At 52.7% G+C, this 19,522-nt stretch overlaps 1 protein-coding gene across 5 annotated transcripts in view; it reads left to right on the top strand.

Annotated features, from left to right (window-relative positions):
• Positions 1-19,522, top strand: part of DHRS3 (dehydrogenase/reductase 3) — a 54,018-nt gene that overhangs the window by 13,523 nt on the left and 20,973 nt on the right. The window contains exon 1 of one of the 5 annotated variants that reach the window (XM_017957317.3): positions 10,932-11,922. The exons of the other annotated variants lie outside the window; for them this stretch is intronic. The gene's annotated coding sequence lies outside the window, so the exon portion shown is untranslated. Of the gene's footprint in view, positions 1-10,931; positions 11,923-19,522 lie in introns of those variants that run through there. 5 annotated transcript variants of the gene reach the window in all.

Here is a 19,522-nt window from a genome sequence, read left to right as displayed (position 1 = left end):
CTGCTGATTTCTTTAGGGCATTGTCCCCATACACTTTTAATAAAGCGTCAATGATTTCACCATTCTTCCATCTAAGCAAGCTTCATTGTAAATTTGATGTTTGTTCTTGCTTCGGTTTTAGTAGAATTCATGTTGCTTTGATAGGGGGTTCTTTTCAAACTGATGTCTTATCCTTCTTAGTGCCTCAAACTAGATCCCATTTAGTCATGTTATAACAAGTTAGTTATTTGGGGGCAAAAAAAAATCTCAAATATATGCCTAGTTTTTTCATAATATGCATTTTCCTTGAACTTTTTGAAGACCCTTTGTACATGATTATGGTAAAAGCAGGAATGTAGGAATATACGTGGCACTATTACTATACATGGTACTATTAATATACATGGTATGTTAATGACTGTGGTACTGTAGAGGACATGGTATTGTACATGGCTATGGTATTCTACATGACTATGTCACTATATGTGACTATAGTACTATACATGATGTGGTACTGTACATGGCTGTGGTACTATATATAACTGATAATATACATGACTCTAGTACTATACATGATTGTGCTAATATATATAACTGTGGTGATATACATTGACTGATACTGTATGTGACTGCAGGACTGTACATGATGGTAGTTATATATGATTGTGGTAACATACATGGCTGCTAATATACATGGCTGACACTATACATGACTTTGGTACTGTACATGACCATGGTAATATACAAGAGAGATACTGTACATGACCTTGGTAATATACAAGATGGATACTCATACAAGACCATAGTAATATGCAAGAATGATACTGTACATGACCATGGTAATATACAAGATTGACACTGCATATAACTGTGGTAATATACAAGATTGATTCTGCATATAACTGTGGTAATATACAAGATTGATTCTGCATGTAACTGTGGTAATATACAAGACTGATGCTGTACATGACCTTGGTAATATACAAGATGGGTACTCTATAAGACCATAGTAATATGCAAGAATGATACTGTACATAACCATGGTAATATACCAGATTGATACTGTACATAACCGTGGTAATATAGAAGACTGATACTGTACATGACCATGGTAATATACAAGGCTGTGGCACTGTACGTGGCTGTGGCAATGTGTGTGATGATGGTAACCCACGTGACTTGGTACTCTACATGACTGCACAGTGCTTTTGCACATTCACTGTCGACCTTCTTCTTTTTTTTTTTTTTTTTTTTGAGATGGAGTTTCGCCAGTTGCCCAGGCTGGAAGGCAGTGGCGCGATCTTGGCTCACTGCAACCTCCACCTCCTCCCGGGTTCAAGCAATTCTCCTGCCTCAGCCTCCCGATAGCTGGGACTACAGGCGTGCGCCCCCACACCCAGCTAATTTTTATATTTTTAGTAGAGACGGGGTTTCACCATGCTGGCCAGGATGGTCTCTGTCTCTTGACCTGTGATCTGCCCACCTCAGCCTCCCAAAGTGCTGGGATTACAAGCATGAGTCACCATGCCCGGCCACCAGCGCGCATTTCTGAGATCCAGGTGAAGTGGCCATCCTGGGACACGTCGCTGAGGGCAGATTCTGAACCCTGGCTTCCCAGCTTCAACCCTCCATCTTTTCCCACTGCAACAAATAATCTCAGCCTGGCCTGGCCTGCCTCATTCAGGGTCATGGAGAGGTCAAGAGACAAGCTGTTAAGTAATGGGGCTGAGTACACAGAGGGTTCTGGAGAGAGCTGTGATAAGCAGTGAGTGAGTCAACAGGATGCGGGCAGGGATGTAGTGAAATCCGCTTTTACACAAACATCGTTTAGAGCGCTGAGTAGCAGTATTTGCATACAATGAATGGGAGACTTGCCAAAGGAATAAAATAGTCCTCAGATATCAGGGTTTCTTTTAAAGAGTAAACTGACAAGCTTGGAAATAGCACAGTTGAATTTCTTTCATTTGACAACCAGTGTGACGTCTTAACATGCAGAGACCCAGCTGCAGAGGAGACAGTGAGTGACAGCTCCCTCCAGTTAAGCCCGAGGTCACTGAGCTCTGCGTGGCCTGAGAGCTTTGATCACTGTAAATTAAGGAAAATCTTAGAAGACTTCTCGAAGGAGGTGGCGACTGAGGGGGTTGCAGTAACTCTCAATTTTTTTGCTGGTTGTAGAGCCCTTCAAGGGTCTGAAGAAAATATGAGCTCTATCCCAGGAAGAAGGTGCAACTGAAAGTTTTGTACTTTTAAAGGGGCATGTACACCTGTCACCTATCCTAGACTCTGGGTTAAGAAGGCTTGGACTAGATACAATCAAAACCCATCCAAGTCCTACAGGCTGAGATGCAGGCCCAGGGCGAGAGCTCGTGTGAGAGGTAGGGAATGCCCTGGTATCCTGTGACACAGAAGGCAGGGCAAGCTCAGGGTGGAGAGTACACATGTGTGGCTTGGTGCTTAAGGCCACCAGTGGTCAGCCTGGTGAAGGCCACTGGGCCCCAGTCTTTCTTACCCCATTGGCCATCCCTACTTCAAGGAATGTGACCTTAAATCCCCTTTTCGGCAGCCTTTCAGGGATTTTGATGAGTGAAGCGTATGATGATCTTGTCCACACTGAAACGGCCTCCTAGGGAACATGGTCTCCTGTCTGCGTCCCACCTCTCCCAACCACTTCTACCAGCCTCCAAGCCGCGCGGTTCCCACGCAGACCTCAGCACCAGCTGAGGTTCAAGGTCCAGGTTTTCAAACTGGGTTCCAGAGCACCCTAGAGGCCCCAAGAAGGTGGGGCCAGGTGGGAGATGGAGCAGGATGGGTTCTGAGGGACCCCTCCTTCCTGTGGACTAGGTCAGTGTTGTCACCTCTGTTTTGTGGCTTACAATTCCATGTTAAGATTTTGGTGTGCGTTTTGAAAGAAAGTCATTGTTCTAAAGGAAAAAAATAAGGCTTGAAAAGGATGCTTCAAGGAAATGACTCAGCCCACTCCCTCTCCTGGATGGACCCTTCTTGGATTTGCTGGATGTCCCCTCTTTAATGACACCTCCACCTTTGGCTCTGTAATCCAAGGTGCTGTGGCTTCTGGACCAAATGCCCTCTAGTTCGCTTGGGCCTTTGCCCCTCAGCAGAGGAACCCACACTCCCACCCCAAACGTGTGGAACCCCAGACCCTGCTCTGCGCTCAGCCTGGGCACCTCCTCTACCACCGAGGTGCCCACAAGCTAGAAACCCTGAATACCCAACCAGGGCTGAGACAGCCTCTCCAAGGGGACTCAGCCCAAATCCATTTGCCAGAAAGGACACAGGAGGCTACTGCCTGGCCCTCCCTGCCTCCAAAGCACCCAGCCCTGGGATAGTATGCCTTGACAACCTCAGCCCCAAAGCCCAGACCTGGCCCATGGGCAGTGTCACAGCGGCCAAAATCTTTTGGGCTGTAGAGGCCGGCTCTGGCCAGTGCACTCATGCAATTTACAGTGCCGGCCAGGGCTGCTGGAAACCCGTTCCTAATGCCGTAGATTAGGAGGGGCCTCCCAGTGACTTGCTGTGTGACCTTGGGCGAGCAACTCTCTCTCTCTGGGCTTTGGTTCCCTCATCCGAAAAATGAAGATGTGGAAATTTAGTGAAATAGCTCCTATCACCTCCTGGGTGACTGTAAGAGTGTTTGCAAGAGACAACCACTCCTTCCAGTTGGGGCAATGGCCGTGGGGGTGAAGGGCGGTGGATACCCCCTGCTCCAGCCCTTCTCCATCTGCGTATTAGACCAGACGCTCTGCAGGACGCCAGGGACAAAAGGCAAAAAACCCGCTGGCCTGACTCACCCTGGTTCTGGGACTCCCCCAGGAAGGGGAGAGTTCTGCCCCTGCCACAGAAGCCCTCGGGGGAATTGGAGCCCTTGACCCTTTCTAGAAGTCTGTGGGAGGGAACCACTCCCTACAGGGAGTCTGGCCATCTCCCTTCCACCCAAGGCCTCACCCCTGTTGAGATGACCCGTGGCACAGCCCCTATCTTCCCAGGCAGGGGCTGGTCCAACATGGGCCTTTCTGCAACCCAGGGGCTGAGGCTGGTCAGGGGTACGGTCTCTTCTCTGGTCCCGGCTGCCCAACCCCCACAACCATCCAACTTCCCCCACCCAAGACATTAGTCATTTTTATCTCTGCCTCCAAGTAGCTCAATTGGGCAGGACTGGGCTGCGGTGAGGCCAAAGTCTGGGGTTACCATAGCAACTCACCACGCTTTGTGGCTGCTTGTTGATATCCACAGGGTCAGGGGGCATGCCCTCCTCACTCACCAAGTATCTGGCAACTGGCACAGTGTCTGGCCCACAGCAAATACTTAATAAACGGTTGTTGCCTGAATAAATGCATGACCAACCCATTGTAGCTAGTTAGAGCCAGTGATTACCAAGTACCTACTATGTGCCAGGGACTGTTCTAAGCCCTGACATGTCACAAGGTCATTTACTCCTCGAAGTAACCTTCCACCGTGGGTGCTGTTATCATCTTCCTCTTACCAACAGGACTCTGAGGGTCAGTAAGTTAGAATCACACAGCTAGTAAATGAGCCAGCAGGATTGGACCCCAGGATGTCTGCTTGTAACCAATGAGTCTTGCCTCTTGGTTGATACCTTCACGGAAGAGATGGCGCTGATGGCCGCTAGTGGAGTCTGTAGCCAGACAGTCTACATGGGTCAAACAACATCACCTCCCGCTTTCCTGACAGGGGCTCTGGAGGTGTTGCGCTGATTGGTTTATTGATTCACGGGACCAGAACTCCCTGGGTAGGGCTGACTTTGGCACCTCTCCAGGGGCCAGTGCTGTCAGGACTCAGGCGAACTTCTCTCTCCCCTCACCTTTAGGCAGACCTCTCTGCCACGGGGCTGCTCACACCTGCCCCCTGCTGCTGGTAACATCACCCTCCCAGCTCCCATTCAAGTAGACAGGCAGGTGTTCTTTGCCCAGAAGTCCTGGAAGGGTCCAGGAATTGGGTCTCTCTGGCAGTGACCGGGTGAGCCTCAACCAAGGAAATGGTGCTCTATTTGGCCAGCTGTGAGTCACGGCCAGACTCTGAGCCAGGGTATACCAGCCCCAACCAAGCCATAGGGTTTGGGAGTTGGGAAGTGGGCTTCTCTGCAGGGGAGATGGGGGTACCATGAGCAGGAGCAAGGGGTCCAGTACACCTTCTTGTGGAAGGACAACATTCGTTTTTCAGTCGTGCCACAGGGAAACAGCCGGGAGAGCCAGGCCTGCCTGTATGAGGCAGCCCTCCAGATCTCATCCTGCAGACCTTGTGAGGTCGTTTACTGATGCCTTACCCCCCTCTATCTCTTCAAGAAAAAAAAAGATAGAATGGACTTTTCTGGGTTGAGCTAAAATCTCTGCCTTCTAGGAGATTGTAGTTCAAAGAGGCAAAATGCTCAGCCACCGAAATCCAGCAAGTTGTCAACAGACTGACTTTGGAACCTTTTCTAGACGATGTAAGGCCACTGTGATATGAGAGGAAACAAAGCCCTTTGCTAGGTCTCAGTTCACAGGTACGAGAGGTCCGCTCTCCCTCCCCTCCAGCTGCAGGCAGGGAGCAGAACAGAGAGGATATCGGGTCCTTCCAAGGTGGTTGGTGGGGGGTCTGTGGAGTCTTTTTTTTTTTTTTTTTTTTTTTTTTTGAGACAGAGTCTCACTCTGTCGCCCAGGCTGGAGTGCAGTGGCACGATCTTGGCTCACTGCAAGCTCCGCCTCCCGGGATCACGCCATTCTCCTGCCTCAGCTTCCTGAGTAGCTGGGACTACAGGCCCCTGCCACCACGCCCGGCTAATTTTTTGTACTTTTTTAGTAGAGACGGGGTTTCACCGTGTTAGCCAGGATGATCTCAATCTCCTGACCTTGTGATCCACCCGCCTCGGCCTCCCAAAGTGCTGAGATTACAGGCGTGAGCCACTGCACCCGGCCTGGAGTCCTTTTAGAGCTCCCCCAGCCCAGCAAGCAATAGCCCCTCTCACAGGCCTGGCAGCAGGTCACCGTGGGGAGCTGGGGCCAGTGTGACTGTAAAGGGCGGCGTGACCTTCATGCAGGCAGGCAGTCCTGCCAGACACACCCACGTGGCCTCTGTCCACCCTTGGCTGCACGGCCCATGTTCTTACATCCCAGTTGCCAAAGAATTAAGAGTCTGACCTGGCCTCTCCGGGCCACTTCCCTGTGAGCACACAGCAGAGGAGACAGGGTCCTTCAGGGATGGCAGGACACAAGGTCAGTGTGGACTGGACACATGGTGCCCTCCAAGGGCTCACACCTCCTCAGCCAGCAGATCCATGCCTTGGCTTTGGGGATGTCTCCTGAGTCTTCAAGTCAGTGGAAATGTTCATATGTGTGTGTGTGTGTGTGTGTGTGTGTGTGTGTGTGTGCACGCGCACGCATACACACACACAGATGTGCGGCTCTTTCTCAAGGAGCCAGTAAAGCATAGAGATTCAGATTTTGAGTTCAGGAGTCAACCACACCAAAGTTCATATGCTGGCTCTTCTGTTCACTTGCTGTGTGACCTTGAGCAAGTTACTGGACCTCTCTGAGCCTCCGTTTCCTCATCTGTCAAATGACGATTAAATGAGATAATACATTTAAAGTTCAGAGCCACAAAGCGAGTGCTCGGTAAGTGTTGGCCATGATGATGAGGCTACAGAGCATAACTGCACTCTCTACCAAAGTCTCCAGGCCATTTCATTAAGGCAGGAATGGCTTGTTGTGTTTGTTTTATTCATAAGTGCTGTTGATAGGTTCGTGTCGGGAGGAGACGCTGTGCCTTTCAGAGACTGTAGACTTTGAAGTAGGCAGATTCAGGTTTCAATCCCAGCTCTTCTGGCTGGAGGCCTTGGACCCATCCCTTGGCACCTCTAGATCAGCTTCCTGTTGCTGCTGTAACAAATTATCACAAACTTAGTGGCTTAAAGCAACACATATTACTCCCTTCCAATTCTAGAGGGCAGGAGTCTGACACGGGTCCCACTGGGCTAAAATCAAGGGGTCAGGGCTGCACTCCTGCGTGAGGTTCTAGGGGAGAATCCATTTCCTTGCCCTTTCCAGCTTCTAGGAGCTAGCTGCATGTCTTGGCTCGTAGCCACTTTGAAGATGGCCCCTCCATCTTCAAAGTCAACCAGTCATATCCTAGTCACATCTCCATGTGACTCTCTGCCTCCCTTGTCTACTGTGGTTACAGCAGGCCTTCTTGGAGAATCGAGGACAATCTATCTGAAACTGGCTGATTAGCCCTTTTAATTCCAGCTGCAACCTGAATTCCTTTTTCCCATAGGAGGTGACAGATTCATAGGTTCTGGGAATTAAAACATGGGCATCTCGGAGAACGGGCGTCATTCAGTCAGCTACACTCTCGAGCCTCGGTATCCTTATCTGTAAAGTGGCAGTGCAAATCCCAGCCTCCGAGGGAGGGACCTTGGGAAGATTCCAGAAGATTATTGAACATGGTGGCAGGGGATGAAAAATGTGGGTTGGGTCTGTCCTGAGCACCTGTTGAGCACAGAGCTCACACAGGAAGGGGAAGATGTCACAGTCCCTGCTGTAGAGCAACTGGCAGTGCAGCTGGTCATCGGGGAGGGTCTGCCCTTGGAGAGCAAAACCAAAACAGGGGACCTTAATTGTGCCCCACCTGGGTGGGCAGGTGCTCCACAGGAGAGAAAACTGAATCATCCCAGATGGCTTCCTGCAGAGTGGATTTGACAGAAGCGAAGGGCATTTGGGGGAGAGGGGCTTTCCCTCGTCACAAGGACATGGTTGACATTGCACAGGTATGGCAAGGGAAAAAAAACACCCATCTGCAGTCTTGCTGGGGAGATGGACCAGTAGCCTGCAGTGACCTGGTGGGGATGGGTGCCTTGGTAGGGCCGGACCATGGCTGGAGGCAGCTACAAGCACAGACGGGGGCTTTCAACCCGTCTTTGTTGTTGATAAAGTGCTACCCATGTGCTAAACAATTTACATGGACAATCTGATTTACTCCTCAGAGCAACCCTATGACACAGTCACAGTTCCCAGTTTAAAGATGGAAATACTAGGGCTCAGAGAGGTTAAATACTTGCCCGAGGTCACCTAGCCCAGGTAGCCATGGGATTCGAATCTAGGCAGTCTGCCTTCCAGGAAAGGAAACCTGGCTGTGCCTAGGACTGGGGTCTAAGCTGAGTCATGAAGGATGAGATGGAAGCAGCAGAAGGAAAATATCCCAGGCAGAGGGAAAGAGCGGAGCTAGAAAATGGGAGATGAGAGCGTTTGTTTCCTTTGGGAAAAAGACCCTGGCCTGGCCAGAACCAAGTGTGAGCAGGGAGTGGAGAGAGATGGACAGGGTCACACCTCACAGAGCCTGGTGGCTGTGGGGTGAAGTCTGGACATGACTGGGAGAGTGCTAGGGAGCCACTGAAGGCTTTCTACAGGATGCGTGACCAGTCCTTTCTATAGGATGCATGACCAGCCCACATTAATGGAAGGTGACAGAAGCCTGATTTTCCACAGAATTCTCTGATGTTGGAGGGAAGTGATGCTCTCTGAGAACCGCTGAAAATCACTTTCGGTGGGGCTGGTGCTTGGGAAAATTCCTGCCTCACCTGGCCCCATGGGCCAAGGGCCTGGCTTTTCTCCCAGCATCCTGGTCTTTGCAGGGTGTGCTGGCCTGGCCATTTCCCGTTGAATGTCCCACTTCCCCTGAATACCCTGGCCCTCTGGGCCCAGAGCCACAGCCTGACAGCATGAGACCAGTCAGCCGGAAGGGTCAACTCCAAGGCAGTTGACCTTCGTCCTAGCAGAGATTAAACTGATTCCTAATTAATAGCCTGTAGGATAGCTACCTTGGCACAGCTTGCAAGTAATTTAAGGCTTGTCCTTAGAGGCTGGTCCATAAATTATGTTTAATTAGCTGAAGGTCTCCCTGGGACACATCAGACTGGTGTGTGATTGAGCCTACCAGCTCAGTGACCTCTGAATTTCATGTTGGAGTATGAGGGAGATGCTGAGATACTCCAGTAAAATGTTTCTTTCCTTTACCAAAACAAGAGCTGAATTCTTAACTTCTGCTAGCAGCTCTGAGAGGTACCGCCACTCGGTTTGAGGGTCTCTGCTCAGCTAGTTCCTGGCTTTGCTCTTGACCGATTACTTATACTTCCAGGGTCTCAGTGCCTTATCTTTAAAAAGAAGCCGAGTTCAAGTCTACAGACCCTTATCTGAAACCCTTAAGGCTAGCTGTGTCTCATAGGTCTGATGTTTTGGACGTTAGAAATGCAATCCAGCACATAGGCCATATACCTAGTGACACCCACAGCAAGGCCTAGGGCAGCCACCCGTAATCACAGTGATAGTCACCACAGTGGGATAAAGAGACCAGAAGTAGCCTCATGATGGTTCCAATTAGGGTTTGCTCTAAATGCGTGTGTCAAAATTAAATTAGGATTTTAGAGCTTTTTGGATTCTAGAACAGAGGATAAGGGGCCGTAAACCTCACTGTTGAATTCAGAGAAGCTCCTAAATAAATGCTAATTATGATGAGGACTGTCGTTATTTTTATTTTACTTGTTGAGACAGAGTCTCACTCTGTCACCCAGGCTGGAGTGCATTGGTGCCATCTCAGCTCACTGCAGCCTCAATCTCCCAGGCTCACGTGATCCTCCTGAGTGGCTGGGACTACAGGCGCACACCACCACGCCCGGCTAACTTTTGTATTTTTAGTAGAGACACGCTTTTGCCATGTTGCCCAGGTTACCTGTTGTTATTATTCCTCTTTCCCCTACAGCTAATACACTGCCATATCTACCGCCCCTGCACATGTAGAGACTGGATGTGTGGGCAAACTTTTAGTTTGCCAGGTGTCACCTGTCTGCCAGGCATGTGTGATACATTCTCCCTGGAGTGGCTCTGCTGGAGCTGTGTTTGTGTTTCCTGCTGTCCAGGGGAGCGTGGAAGGCTTGTGACTTGGCACGAGGTCCCACTGGGTGTTTCTGTTGGGCACCCTCTGTGTGATGGCTGGGGTTGGCTTCCTGGGTGTGACCCAGGGATTCTCACTGGGCCCTGCACTTAGAAGCACCCTATACTTGGTTTGAGGCTTTGCTGTCACCATCTTGAAATTCTTTACAATTTTTGAACAAGGGACCCTGCGAATTAATGTGGCTGGTCCTAACGATAGCCATACCACACAGGTTGTCAATTTCATCCCTCCGAAGATCCCCTCAAAGGGAAGTTACTAATGTTTCACAGAAGAGGCAAAACTATTTCATTCATTCATTCACACGGTCACTGTGCACCTGATTACCAAGCCAGGTCTGGAAATTCCTCGGAGAGCCTCCGTTCTAGAGAACGTGTGTGTTTCAGAATGGGGAACATAGACAAAAACCAAGCAAACAAAGAACCACGATCGCTTCAGATACTCACTAAGTGCTGCAAAGACAAGAAAGCAGAGGGATGTGAGGGAGAAGGGTGTAAAGATTAACTTCAGCGAAGGAGAAGCTGGAATCAGGGCTGGAGTTCAGCTGTGCCTTGTTGCACTCCAGGAGTATTTGCTAAAGATCTGGGGTTATTTCAGGCCAGGCGTGGTGGCTCACGCCTGTAATCCCAACACTTTGGGAGACTGAGGTGGGTGGATCATTTGAGGTCAGGAGTTCGAGACCAGACTGGCCAAGATGATGAAACCCCATCTCTACTAAAAATACAAAAATTAGCCAGGGGTGGTGGTGGGCGCCTGTAATCCCAGGTACTTGAGAGGCTGAGGCAGGAGAATCACTTGAACCTGGCAGGCGGAGGTTGCAGTGAGCTGAGATCCCGCCACTGCACCCCAGCCTGGGTGACAGAGTAAGACTCCCTCTAGGGCGGGAGGAGATCTGGGGTCATTTGTACGTTCCCCACCCCCCACGAGGCAGGGTGGTCATTAGTTAATGGGGTCCAAGTAGAGGAGTCAATGGGGGTCTCCTCAAGCCAGGGGGGACTATTCATCCCTAAGACCTGGTCACCCCAGCTTCTCACAATAAACCCAGAGGCCCAGTTTTGGAGGGGCAGTGGGTGAGGAGAAGGGCAGCCTTGGTTTCTCTGAGGGTCTCCAAGTTCTCGCAGTGCCAGGCCCCCTGCGCCTGAGGCTTCTGACCAGCCCTGCGGCTTGGTGAGCATTTTCTTGCACTTTTGACCTTCCCCACACCAGCACAGGGAGGCCAGTTTCAGTTTTCCCCGCTTCCCCAGATGGAGATGTTGAAGCTCAGAGATGCCAAGTGACTCATCCAAAAGTCACACAGCAAATCGACTCCAGAGCAGATTCCTTGAGGCCCCAACCAGGCTGCTTTTCATTCCAAAGGGCAGTGCAGGCGCTCAGCTCTGAGCGCTGGCTGCCAAGTTAGTGCGGTCCAGGGCTGCTCTGGGAGCTCCGCGGGATAAACAGGCCCCCTGCTTCGGAAGGGAGGGGCGGTGCGCGGCCAACGGGACACTTTATACCTCTTTATACCTGGAAACCATCCCCGCAACCCCCCATCCAGTCTTTGCAAGGGAGAAGTAATGAGCTTCCCAGAAAGCCCGGAGCAAAGGCAGGCACCTCCCCAGTCTCTTCCCACGAAAACCCAAAGCTGACCCTGGAGGCCCAGCCCTCGGGTTTAGAGGCTCCTTGGGGGAAGCGGAGACAGAGACCCTAGTGGAGAGGCTGCCCCCGGAGGGGTGGGAGCTGCCAACCCCAGGGGTGCTCCGGGGGAGCAAGGCCGCTCCAGGGAGGCGGGTGCCCGCCAGGGAGACGGCGAGGGCTGCCGGGACGGTTCACGCGGCGGCCAGCAGACTGGCTGCGTGTTGCAATGTCTGGTGGCGTTTGCAGCATCCTGTCCGTGTGTGCAGCTGGGGTAACCTCGGGCCGGCGGAGGAGCGCGTGTGGCTCCTAGGCCCTGCGGCCGGAGGCTGCTGGCACCTTGCATCTCATTTACAGCTCCGGGTTCAGCCACAGGTCAGCGGCGCCCGTGACATCACGGCGTCTGTTTACCGACGGGTCTGGGCAAGAGCGGGCGGTCCCAGGGCGGGAGGGAGACCCCAGCAGCGCCCCGGCCTCCAGCCAGGCTCCCCTCCTCACCCCCTCCGCCCAGCCCCTCCCTGTCTGCACCTGAGACCTCAACCCAGCCCCCTTCTGCAGCCACCTACCCTGCCCCTTCCCCATCTGCACCCGGAGTCCCAACCCAGCTCCTCTCCACAGCCCGCAGCCTGTACCATTGCCCCCCATCTGTACCCTGACCCCACCTCGGCCTTCCTTCGCAGCCCGGCCCAGGACCCCAACCTGTTCCCCCGCTTTCCCCGCAAAGCCCTCCCTATCTGCTCCCGGGACACCAACTGGCCCCCTCCTCACCCGCTCCACCCAGTCCCCTCCCAGTCTGCACCCAGGACCCCAGCCTCGCCCCACCCCCTCCACATCTGTCTCCCGCCCCTTCTCATCCCCTTTCCACCCCTTTCCCATCCGCCGCTTGGGATCCCAGCCCGATCCCCACCCAGCACTGCAGCCCCGCCCAGCCCCTCCTGGGACCCCCGCGGCCCCGCCCCGCGCCCGCCCCTGGGCCCACTTTCAGAAAGACTTCCTGGAGCCTCCTGCCCGACCCGCTGAGGCTTGGCGGCTCCTCCTGCCACCCCCTCACGCCATCATGTGAGCCAGGCTGGCCTCCCGGCCGCGCACAGAGCCGGCTGCAGCTCGTTAGCTGTCAGGGCCAGGGTTGGGACGGCCCGGGCACTTTGTTATTGGAAACTGGGCTCACCCCGCCGCGCGAGGTGGGTCCCCGGCGCTGGCGCAGCGTCTTCCGCGGGAGCTGCTCGTGCCACCTGGAACTGCTTTCTCGCTCACCGCCTCCCCTCCCCCTCCCCCTGCGTAAAGCAATTGTTCTGGAGGCTGAACGGACCTGGGATTCTCTTCCCGCACACCTGGGGCTTGCCAGAGCCAACCCTCCTGGAGAGGGAGGCGCTGGGGCTCAGGGAACGGCAACCCCATTCTTCCATTTTCTCAGGCCAAACGCTCTGGAGTCATCTGGGAAGCTCACTTTCTCTAGCACCCAGCTCTGCAGCCGTCCAGAATCCCTCTTCTCCCATCACCTAAGCACCCCAGCCCAGCCCTTTCCAGCTTCGTGTCAGAGGCTGTTGTTTCTCTGCTTACAACCTCCCAATCTACCCCATCGAAGAATAGAATTCAAAGTCCTGCTGTGGCTGGTATCTCCCGCTTGCTCTTCCACACTGGTCTCTGTGCTGGGGAAGCTCATTCCCACCCCAGGGCCTTTGCACCAGCTGTTCCCTCCGCCAGGGATGTTCTTCTTCCACAAGTCTGTATCGCTCCCTCCTTCACTTCCCTCGGGTCTCTTCCAAAATGTTACCTTAACCAAGAGGACTTCCCTGCATCCCCCCATCTAAATACCACTCCCACCCCATAATCACTCCCTCCAGCCCCCTACAAAGCTATGTGTTCCTCCCATGCACTTCTAGCCACCTCTACTTAATATACCGTCATTCATTCTTGTGAACAGGTGTTCATGCTCGTCGTCCCTGGACTTACACGTAAGCAAACTCCGCAAGTGGGATAAACGTATTCCCCGCTGGATCCCAGGGCCTCCAAAGTGCCTGGTGTACACAATTCCACAAATACTCCATGATTGAATGAATGAATGAATGAATGAATGAATGAGGCAGGACAGGGCTGTTAAAAGAGCTTCCCTTTGGAGTCCAAGACTTGCTTTGAAACTTCTAGTAGTGCAACCTGCATGAGTTACTTGGATTGTCCAAATTTGAATCCACCCCACTGGACAGTAATCTGGAGAGGTGTGCTGTGAGGGAAGGGTGGTCTGTAGATGCTGGCTCTTCCCTCCCCTCCTTGGCACCCCCACCGCAAGGTCACCCAGCACTTTGCAGCAAGAGGTCCAGTGGGGGAAAAGGGCAAAGGTGGTGAGGCACCAGCCATGAACTCTAGCCTGAGTTTCTCTGCCTCCGTGTTTTGCCAAGTGCAGCGCTGGGCAGTCAGATGGAGGTGGAGCCCCAGCCAGTCTTGTGGGCTGTGGATGTTTGTGAAAAGAAACATCAGCCCATGGATTTCTGGCTGGGAGTGAACAGTGTTCTGCCCGCCCCGAGTCAGCTTTTGTGACAGTTTCCCTGGAGGGTTTTCTGAGTGGTCCCAGAACCAAAAGTTTCGCAAGAATCACACCCAGGGATGAGGTGGAGACTGCTCAGTTGTCACGTACTGGCTCTTGGCAGGGCATGTTTTTAGCGTTTGAAGGAGTGTCCTCAGGAACATGAGGTGCTCGTCGCAGGGGAAGACGTGCCTGTCTCAGCAACTGCGAAGGAGGAAATCAAAGAAGGGTAGAAATCAAATCAGAGCTGGTGTTTGTGGGGTTGGGGCATTTTACATGAAGACCTCTTGGGTAAAGAGACCCTTGAGCAGAACCTATGAGAAGGTGGCCAGGTGTGGTACCTCACTCCTGTAATCCCAGCACTTTGGGAGGCTAAGGCAGGAGGATCACTTGAAGCCAGGAGTTCAAGACCAACCTGGACAACAATGTGAGACCCCCATCTCTACAAATAATAATAATCATAATAATTTTTTAAAAAGAAGAGAGGGTGCCCTACAAGGAGAGGGATACTTGGGAAAAGAGAACAGAGAGAAGCCGGTGCAAAGGCCCTGAGGTAGAGGGGAGCCAGTGCTTCTGTAGGGCCGAGACCTAGGAGGGAGGAGCTGAGACGAGGGATGGGGCAGACCAGGAAGGGCCTGCGATTCCAGTAAACACTAGATTCCAGTCTGTGAGATGGGCAGCCATCAGTAGTCATGAGCAGGGTAACGTGGTCTGACACATTCTAGAAGGATCTCTGCCTGCTCTGTTGAGAACAGACTGAGGCAGGGGCCCTGGGGCAAAGGTAGGAGCTGGGTGACCTGTTGGGACCAGGTGAGGGATCCACCTGTGCTCCAGGTGAGGGGCACTGAGGCAGGGCCCTGAGGAGCAGTCGTGGAGGCGGCGAGAAGTGGTGAGAAGCTTCTGGATTTCAGAGGTCAGGCTGACAGGGTGCGTGGTGGAGTGGGCATACGGTGAAAGAAAATGCTTAATGCGGGAGAGTGAAGAGGCTTCAGAGGTTAAAAAGAGCTGGGCATCTGAAAACACGGAATGGTGTGGAGGGGACACAGCTTCTGTCGCTTCCAGCCTCGGGAGCCTGGGGCTGGGCCTTGCTTGGCCTCCTCCATCGAATGAGGATAATGCAGCCGCCCATTTGTGTTAGTTTCCTGTCAATGGCACAACAAATGACCACGAGCTGCGTGGTCCAAAACACCAGAGCTGCTCTCACAGTTCCAGTTCTGGGTACCAGAGGTCCGAACTCCAGGTGTCAGCAGGACCCCACTCCCTCCCGGACTCTAGGGAAGGATCCTTCCTTGTCTCTTTCAGCTCCTGGTGGCTCTTGGCAGCTCCTGGCATCGCATGGCTTGTGGCCGCCTCACTGCAGTCTCTGCTTCCGTCTTCACACAGCCTTCCTCTCCTCTGTGTACGTCTCTGTTCTGTCTCTCATGAGGACACTAGTCCTTAGATTCAGAGCCCACCCTAACCCAGGGTGATCTCACTTTGAGATCCCCAACTCAATTACAGCTACTCAGTTACAAAGACCCTTTTTCTGCATAAGGTCACATTCACAGGTACCGAGGGTTAGGACTTGGACTCAGCTTCTCAGGGGACACTAATCAGCCGACCGTACCACCCCCAGGCAGCCAAGAGGACTCAGTCTAAGAGCCCAGAGCAGGACCCAGCCTGTAGTAAACACAGATTGTTCACTGTGGTGGCGGTGAGTGCTTGCCACAGTCCCACCCCACCCACTTGGAGACAAAGGGTGTTCCAGGCATACCCCGCACCCCTCACAGCAACCAGCCCTGGGCACTGTGCTGACCCGTGCTCAGAACAGCTTCTGTCCTCACCTGTCCTCCCACCTGAGCCCCATCAGAGCCCCGGTGTCCTCGCAGAGAGGCAAGGAGCATCTCTGTCACGCCTTTCAATAACCACTTAGTCATCAAGACCGTAGGATGACCGCACCTTTTCGTCGTTCCCCGGGAGGTGGACACCTTTCTGTCCAGTCCTTGGCACATGGCATCTGCTCACTGTACCTGTGCACTGAATGGACATGTTGTTTCGTGGGGTCACTTTGCTCCCGCAGGTGAAGTCAGCGGCAAAGGGCACAGGTTGCTTAAGTTGAGGTTCCGGCTCTACCGCTTACCACTTGCAATTACATAACCCCTTCGTGTATCAGTTTTCTCCGGTATGAGCCCTTCTAGAGCTGACAGAGAACTAGACGCCCCACGGCACCCATGCGAGGCGGCGTGGCCAGCTAGTGAGCCCCGCGTGCATGTCAGAGCTGCTGTCATTCCTGTGCCTCCCAAGCGGGCCGGTTCCAGGCTGGACGCCCGCCTGGAGGAAGTCTCTGCCCTGCTCCAGGTTGCGGTCAGGGCCTTGTGGGAGGGCAACACCGCGGGCTGATCTAATTTGAGGAGCTTCATCACAATCTTCCCCAACAGCTGAGCCAGCGGTAGCCAAAACATTCTCGGCAGGCCAAAACAGGGGCCTGGAGCCAGGGAGTCTGTTTCGCAGGGCTACGTGGGAGAGACCTGTCTAGGCTTCAGCAGCTCAGCAGTGCAGGAACAGGAAGGACACATAAGGACCTAGCCGAAGTCCCTGAAAGGCCCAGTGGCTTCTGTCACCTCTGACCTCCTGGGGTCGGCTGTGGGGCACCTGTAACAAACCTAGGGCTACCCCAATAAATAGTAGCTGTTACTATTTTTATCAGCACAGCAACAGAAATAGATCCCCCTTGCTGATGGAAGATCTAGAACCCTGTTGGGGTAACGGTTGCCTGGAAGACCCCTTCTGAAGCTCTGTGTCTGTCTCCCCCCCTAGAAACAGCCTTGAGTGGGGCAAAATCACAGAATCGCGCGATCTCTCTGTCCCCTGACAGCATGCGGACTGGATTGTGTAGAGTCTGGAAAACAGGCCTCCCAGAAAAAAAAGGTGGAAAGGATTAGAAAGTCTGGGAAGGAGATGCTGGAAGCCAGTACCTGATCACTGTGGATCAGTTTGGATCAGTGTGATCAGAGTGGATCTGCACTGGAAGCAGAAGGGCTGGTAGGCTTGTTGTGTGTGCCCAGGTGACAGGCCAGCACTGTCAATGGGTGACAGCTAGAGGGATCCCACTGGGGTCCATTCGGAGAAAGCAGGCTTCCTTCCAGGCCTGTGCTGGAGAGGGACAGACTGAGGATTCAGTCACATTCCAACTATTTTTTTTTTTTTTTTTAGCAACAGAGTCTTTGTAGAAATGACTATTCTAGGCCGGGCACAGTGGCTCACGCCTGTAATGCCAGCACTTTGGGAGGCTGAGGCAGGTGGATCGCCTGAGGTCAGGATTTCGAGACCAGCTTGACCAACATGGCGAAACCCCGTCTCTACTAAAAATACAAAATTAGCCGGGTGTGGTTGTGGGCACCTGTAATCCCTGCTATTCGGGAGGCTGAGGCAGGAGAATCACTCGAACCTGGGAGGTGAAGGTTTCAGTGAGCCAAGATGGTGCCATTGCCCTCTAGTCTGGGCAATAAGAGTGAAACATCATCTCAAAGAAAATGAAATGACTATTCTAGAAACCTAAAGTGTCTCCACTCTGGATGACTGGGGCAGGAGTGAGGAGAGGCCTGGGATGGTGTCTGCCTGCTCCTCACCCTACCCTCAGCACCTCCAGAGGCTCCTCACTAGGACCCCCAGGGTTCCTTGGGGCTCTGCTTGAAGACCTTTCCTCCCTAAGAAATCCCTCCACAGCTTGCTCTGCAGGTGAACAGTTTTGATGACTGGTCTCTAGCTTCTCAGGCTTGGGGGCATAGACAAAGGAGAGCCTTCTAAGTAAGGTGGAAGGATGGAACCAAGAGATCGCAAGATTCTGTGGTTTCGCCCCAGTCAAGGCTGTGCCTAGGGCAGGCAAGACGGAGAGCCCCAGATGGGGTCTTCCGGGCAACCGTTTCCCCTTCAGGGTATGTGGATCTTCTACTGCAAAGGGGGATCTATTTCTGTTGCTGTGCTAATAATAATAATAACAACAATAATAAAAATGACAGCTAGCTTTTTAAAAAACAGAGACAGCGTCTTGCCATGTTGCCCAGGCTGATCTTGAACTCCTGGCCTCAAGCGATTCCCCCACCTCGGCCTCCCAAAGTGCTGGGAATATAGGGGTGAGTCACCATATCCAGCCCACAGCTGGCATTTATTGTGCCCTTTCTTAATCTTCCCAACTACCCTTCAGAGTTGGTGTTTTAGACTGGGAGCAGTGGCTCACACCTGTGATTCACCATGTTGGTGAATTATGGAGAAACCCCATCTCTACTAAAAATACAAAAATCAGCTGGGTGTGGTGGCGCACATCTGTAATCCCAGCTACTTGGGAGGCTGAGGCAGGAGAATCACTCAAACCCAGGAAGCAGAGGAGGCAGTGAGCTGAGACTGTGCCACTGCACTCCAGCCTAGGCCACAGAGCGAGACTCCATCTATAAAAAAAAGAAAAAAAAGAAAAAAAAAAAAGAGTGGGTGTTTTAAACCTTAATTCATAGAGGTTAAGTTCATGTAGTTCATAACTATTAAAGAATTGAACCCAGGCAGTCTGGCTCCGGAGCCCATGTTCTAAGCTGTTCTACTCAAGATAGAGTCTCTCCTTTTGGAAATAGACAGGGTTGTGAAAGGGGGAAATTCCAGTGGTAACCTATGCCACGCTCACACTCATCCTCTGCTATCTAGCACCCCTCTCTAACCCTAATGTCTTACAAGCTGGATGTTACTTGCCTGCTCATTCTCATCTGACCACAGGGATGGATTTTTATTAACAGACTCCTGCTGGAGGGGCCAGGAGCAGAAAGCTGTGCACGCTCCACACTGACCTTCCCACCCCACTGCCCAGCCTGCTGTGGTTTGGGGTCTCTGGTGGGTATTTTCTTTCCCTCTGAGAAGCCAAGTCAGCACCGATCCAGCTCCACAACATCGGGCCCATGGGACATGAGCCGGCCTGCCAAAGACCTGCCCAGGGTCTCAGATCTTTCCGGGGCTGCCAATTATAAACAGATGCTCCTCCTGGGACCCACCCAGAGACCACCCGGCTCATGTCGCCAGTGGGAGGGTGCGCTGCAGCTGAACTCCAGGAATGAAAGCCAAGTCCAGCATTAGCACAAGCCCCTCTGGGCTAGGAAGGCAAGGCTGGGTAGAGAAGAGGTACTCAGTATCCTCTGATCCAGGGCCTCCGGGGGCTGGTGTTTTGTGATGATGTTAGCTGAGCTTTTACTCTTGTGCCGGCCCATGCTGGATGCTGGGGTTACGCGATGAGTAAGATTCCCCTGGAGGACCTTGCACGCTCACGGGAGAGGCAGGGCTGTTCACCAGTCAGCATGCTCACATCTATGCACTAATGGAGGTTGAACAAACCCTAGTGTTAGCAGTGAGGAATGGGTATCCTGAGTCAGGCTGATCTCCTGTTATGAGCTGCATGACCCTGGGTGAGTCACTGTCTGTCTGAGGCTTGCCTATTAA

The sequence above is a fragment of the Papio anubis genome, chromosome 1 (assembly GCF_008728515.1).
Source record: "Papio anubis isolate 15944 chromosome 1, Panubis1.0, whole genome shotgun sequence".
Classification (NCBI taxonomy): Eukaryota; Metazoa; Chordata; class Mammalia; order Primates; family Cercopithecidae; genus Papio; species Papio anubis.
The sequence above is the reverse complement of the archived record's forward strand: the minus strand, read 5'-3'. Positions and strand labels throughout refer to the sequence as shown.